General features: G+C 39.9%; 1 protein-coding gene across 1 annotated transcript in view; it reads right to left on the bottom strand.

The window, feature by feature from the left end:
• Positions 1-6,153, bottom strand: part of LOC109921797 (transmembrane and immunoglobulin domain-containing protein 1) — a 34,530-nt gene that overhangs the window by 28,028 nt on the left and 349 nt on the right. The gene's annotated exons all lie outside the window — the stretch shown is intronic.

The following is a 6,153-nucleotide window of genomic DNA, read 5'->3' on the forward strand; positions in this document are numbered from 1 at the left end:
TTTCTCCAGCTCCACGCTGTGTTATCTCTGACTCCAGCATCGGCAGTTCTTACTATCTCTGAGGGCTCACAGCATCCTTGAAGAGAGAAAAGCAGAGTTAACATTTCAAGTCCAAGATGACTCTTCTTTAGAACGCATTTGGAGTTCACCCATAGGTAGATCAACAGCCTGTTCTGTGACAGAAGCAAGAATCACTGCTGGGCAGGGCCAGAGGTGAAAGCTGACCATGGGAGTAGGAGAAAGCCACATGGGGTGATTGTGCGGTGAAATTAGAGAAATGTCTAAAGGCAACATCTTTAGTTGGGAAACCGAGGGGTCAGTAACTAAACTTCAGATGGATAACAGACCAAAATCAATTGATACAATGGAGAAAAAGAGTTAGAATCTCAGGAAGCCATCACAAAAACAAAAGTTCTGGTGGGAGGTAAAAACAAACTTGAACAGGAGTTTGGAAAATGATGTGAGAAATTACCTTGGTAATTCCTGCATTAGTCTAGAAGGCTGTGAAAAAGACAAAAGAAAGAAAACTAGTTTGGGTATCTATGCCAATATTTAGTCTCTTTCTGTGTCCAGAAACTGGAGGATCTATTTACAGAATGGAAGAGATAAACAAGGAGCAGAACGATACAGAATGTAGAACAGGTCAGTGAGCTGGGAAAGTGGAGTTCCTGAAGGCAAACTGTGTGACATATCAATGGAAGGGAATAAAGAGGTAGATTAGTGAGCGATGGTTAATAAGAGACAACATATTAAAACCACATACCAGGATTTGCAGTCAGAGTACGAGACCAGGGCAAACCATTCATTGTGTGACAGAATCATTGGCAACTTTAAGTTACAGGAGAAAAGAGGGATCAGTTTGCTCAATGAATACTCAGCAGAGACCAATTGTGAAAAGATGCTGCTGAATCCATAACAATGGGTTGAAACAATTCCTTTATTCTGTGTTGGAGAGAGAGAGTGAAAGAGTCAGGCTGGACAAGCTGCCCCTGTAGTTTTGTGGGTTACAGGCCACTGTCACTTACAAGTGTTTTAATCCATTGTGGTATGTTTTGTATGCTGTTTTGATGCAGTTTTCTGCTTAGAGTGTCACAATTGATTTCTCTGTTTTCCTTTCCTTTCATTAAGAGTATGTGCTACTCTTTTCTGTCTGTGTGTGAAACAATTTTTTTTCTAACATTGGGAGTAATTATAATGAATTCTTGGATTGGATGGATTTTTGGATTACAATTGTGCTGCAAAGTTTAAGGATTTGAGGATTCAAACTCAACTCCAAATGAGAAAAAAAGAGAAGCTAAGAAATTTAGAGAGATTTGATAATTTAATCAATATCCAGCAATTAAACTACTGAGCTATGGCAAATTTAGATTTAAAGATTCAAGTTATGGGTAAGAGTGACAGCGTGACTTTAAAGCTACCACATATTGCCACTAATGTGGAAGGAGCTCTAGTCATTTTGAAATTTGAAATCTTCATACCAAAGTTAAAGATGATACAATTCAAATGTGGTGAGGTCCCATGGAGCACAAGAGCTCAGTGAGTCTTGAGACCCATAGACAACTGACATGAAATGATTACTATGTATGTGGCCAAACAATGGGTTCTTTCTTATTTAAAGTGAACAAAGAACTGAGGATGCTAGAAATCAGAATCAAAGGGTCACTGGACCTGGAATGTTAATTCCGATTTCTGACCACAAATGTTGCCAGGCCTGCTGAATTTTTCCAGCAATTTCTGCCTTTGTTCACTTTAAACAAATTGATTTCCCCTGAAGAGAGTAGGAACTGCAGATGCTGGAGAATCTGAGATAACAAGGTGTAGAGCTGGATGAACCCAGCAGGCCAAGCAGCATCAGAGGAGCAGGAAGGCTGACGTTTTGGGCCTAGACCCTTCCTACTATCTTCAGGGGAAATCAATTTGTTTAAAGTGAACAAAGGCAGAAATTGCTGGAAAAATTCAGCAGGCCTGGCAATATCTGTGGTCAGAAATCGGAATTAACATTCCAGGTCCAGTGACCCTTTGATTCTGATTTCTTTTTCGAAGAAGGGTCTAGGCCCGAAACGTCAGCCTTCCTGCTCCTCTGATGCTGCTTGGCCTGCTGTGTTCATCCAGCTCTACACCTTGTTATCCTTAATTTCCCCTGAACATTGTTTTTCCCTTGTTATGATTTTAACAGTTAGTTTAAGCAAGGTCACAGAATTTGTAGCAATAGCCAAACTCCTAAAGAGGGAAAATTTGTAGAGGAATTGATGCAGGTGACATATTGTGTACAAGGAAATATTCTATGACCACCTGTGAACCACAAAAGCTAGGTACACCATAGGTTAATTAGACCAGCTGACTAGACATCTGCTTAGTCATGTCAAAAGTGTGGGTTCAATTCCCACTGAGGTTACTGTGGAGGTCCCCTCTTCTCACGTTTCCCATCACCTGATGGAAAGTAACTCTTAGGTTAAACCACCACTGGTCATCTCTCTCTAATGACAGGAGTCCTCTGGCACTACGACAACTTTACTTATTTTTACAGTAATATCCACAGCCCAATCAGTAACTTGTGGTTGTGTTCCACTCTTCAGGCTCCAAGAACAATTGGACATTTGGTGATATGTAACATCTGCCTCACTATAGAGAGCCAATGAACATAACCAATGACCTCTCTGAGGGTGTCCTGAAGTACATGATCCCTGAGAGGAAGCAAATCCCAAAACTGCTGGAACATCAATGGAAGGTGAAGAGAGAGGCCTGGGCACCAATGAAGCAGGATCAGTGAATCCCACAGGGGATCAAACAACTGGGACAGGATGTGGAAGCTGACCTGAAGAATGAACAGTGATGTCAGATGATTTGGGGCTGGAGTATTAACATTGATTTTCACTTTTGAATTGGAATTGCTTCCCAAGTACCGGTGGTGGTACAGTTGATAGTTTGGGTTAGACCTGTGAGTGATTGTGGAACTCCCTACTCGTGTGGGTTCCAGCAAGCAGTTGCAAGGGCAATATCTGAAGGGGAGCAGATAAATAGGCAGGGGTTGTCAGGGACATAATAATATTGCAAAGATAGGGGAAAAAAACTATTGGAACTATTGAATCAAACCTACTGATTGGCCACTAGAATACAGAGCAAGGCGTGAGAATTCCCAATGGTGTTGGTATGATCAAGGGCAAAACTGGGTTCTTGTAGTAGAAAGTATAGATATAAAAATTAATTGTCAAATAAATATGTGCTACATAGCTAAAGCCACAGACGAGGGATGGGAAAACTGGAAAGTGTATATCACAATTGATTCATTTAATATTGGAACCAGATTAGCTACAGTAAACACACACAAAAGATTGTCCTAATTGTAGTACCCACAATTTCTAGAAATCAATGTATTTTAGTGAAGAGCTATAGTGATGGACAGGTTGGGGAAAATATCTCTGCAACACCAAGGGAAGAGGGTCCCCATTGACATTGTAGAGCCAAAAGGATCATTTAACTTGGGGCTAAGATGATTGGCCTGGTTGGGATGGGCTGCTACCTAAAATATGAAAGATGCCACTGGTGTGGAATGTGTACTGACAAGGATTCCATTCACAAGATAAAGGGACCCAGTGCTGAGGCATGTACACTAGGTTAGGTGTGTTCAGCTTTATAATGCAGTAACCAGAAACTGGAAGTTATACAACCATAACCATTGCACATATTCTGTAACTTTATGATATTTAAGAAGCCTTCGTAACCAGTGATACTGTACAAGTTCTAAATATGTAATTCAAATTATGAATGGGAAAACAGTCTCTTCAAACCCTGTTTCCCCTGTAAACATTGGAGAATAAGAAAGCCTATTATCCTGTTTGAAACAGTAATTGCCACCGTTTGCAGTATCTTTTCAGAATACATCACTGGATTGTTTTAACACTTTTTACCAGATCACTCATTAATGCTTAAAAGATGAAATGTGCAATGGTGGAAAGTGAACAAAGAATGTGCCAACCTGGACAGCATTGAAAAGCTTTCCAAGAAGTCACTTGCTTTGTGATAGTCAACACAAAGGGGAGGCATTGGCCTGGCGGTATTATTGCTGGACTGTTAATCCAAAGACCCACATAATGTTCTGGGGCCATGTGTTCAAATCCTGTCATAGCAGATGGTGGAATTTGAATTCAATAATTATCTGGAATTAGGAATCTAATGATGACTATGAATCAATTGTCAGGGGGGAAAAACCCACCTGGTTCACTAAAGTCCTTGAGGGAAGGAAACTGCCATCCTTACCTGGTCTGGCCTACATTTGACTCCAGACCCACAGCAATGTGGATAAATCTTAACTGCCCTCTGGGCAGTTAGGGATAGGCAATAAATGCTGGCTAGCCAATTATGCCCTCATCTTGTGAATGAATAATAAAAAACATTACCTGCACGGTATGAGGCTAACGAGATCACCTCCAGAATCTTTAAGGTGTGGCTCAAGCAAGTGGACAAATTACATTAAACTGAGGAAAAAAAAAATTTTACTCTGACAACCCTGAAAAGCCCATTCACCTGTCTGTTTCAGTGGCTTGTTTTGAATTTATTCACAGGATGTGGGTGTCACTGGCAAGGCCAGTATTTTTGCCCATCCCTAATTGCTAGAGGGCAGTTAAAGTCAACTACATTGTTGTGGGTGACAATTACCATCCTTTAAAGAAATGGGTGAATCAGGTGGGTTTTTCTGACAATCAGCAAGGGTTTCATGTTCATCATTAGGCCCTTAATTGCAAATTTTTATTGAATTCAAATTCCATAATCAGCTGAAGCAGCAAAAGTTGTAGAGATGTTGTGGGATTTTGCAGTGGAGCATGAAAACATGGCATATATGTTTGGCAGCATTGATAACATTGCAGACCCGGCTGAAGACAGCACAATAAAAAGAAAAAGATTATTGCGTTTTCCTGGAGTTAGCTTCTCACTTCTGTCAATACCTTTTACTGAACAAGTTTAGGCTACTGGGGATCCCCGATTTACAAATGTCCAAATTATGAATGCTCATAATTATGAAAGTGATCCCATACAGAGGTATAACTTTAAATATCCCACACATGAACATTTCCAATACTTACAAATGGCTGCATTATATTGTCCTGCATCATGTTCTGACTTACATACAAATTGACTTGCGAACTCCCTCAGGAACAGGATGTGTTTGAAAACGGGGGACTGCTTGTAATGAGCAAATTTAAGAACAGCTACTTCAACCCTGAGAGACTGCCAAAGAAGCTCCTTTTGCATATAATAACCACCCTTTGTTAGGAAGTATAACATTGAGTAGTTCACCATTTTCTGCTCATACCAGATTTCCAGCATCTTTTGTATCTTTTTGCTTCCTCTTTTTTATACTACTGTTTTGTCTCCTGTGCATATCACATGACTAGTACTGTTCCTCATAATACTATTTACAGGTCATTTTATCTCTCCAGTCTTTGTATTTGTTTTGTTTTTTATGTTCCTGCCATAGAGTCATAGAGCACGGAAGCAGACTATTTAGTCCAACCAGTCTGCGCTGAACGTAACCCCAAACTAAACTAGTCCCATCTGCCTGCTCCTGGTCCATATCTTTCCAAACCTTTCCTATTCACGTACTTATCCAAATATCTTTTAAATGTTGCAATTGTACCCACATTCACCACTTCCTCAGGAACCACGCTCTGTGTAAAAAATTTGTCCCTCATGTCTTTTTTTTAAATTGTCTCCTCTCAACTTAAAAAAATGTGCCCCAATATTCTTGAATTCTCCATCCTAGGGAAAAGGCAACTACCATTAACTCTATCTATACCCCTCATTATTTTATAAACTTCTATAAGATTGCCTCTCAACCTCCTATGAGTATCTCCAAAGATTTCGGTGTAGGTCAAAGTTTTTTGTCCCAAGTTATAATTTGTTTTTTGTACTTCCATTGCGTCACTTTCACAATATTCAGGTAAACCTGGGATTTTGAAAGGTCTTGAGCATTAATCGGGGTTTTATTTTACAGTAAACAATTGCCTATCCTAACTCTTTAAACCATTTAATCTTTGCCATCATTTCAACAGCCTAATGTTAGTGCACACACTGCAAACTATTCAGTGATGCATATATTTACAATCTACTTGCATTCAACTCAGTCGTTTCAAAACCTAAACGCACTTTAATTAT

This window comes from Rhincodon typus, chromosome 26 (assembly GCF_021869965.1).
Source record: "Rhincodon typus isolate 14 chromosome 26, sRhiTyp1.1, whole genome shotgun sequence".
In the NCBI taxonomy this organism is placed as follows: domain Eukaryota; kingdom Metazoa; phylum Chordata; class Chondrichthyes; order Orectolobiformes; family Rhincodontidae; genus Rhincodon; species Rhincodon typus.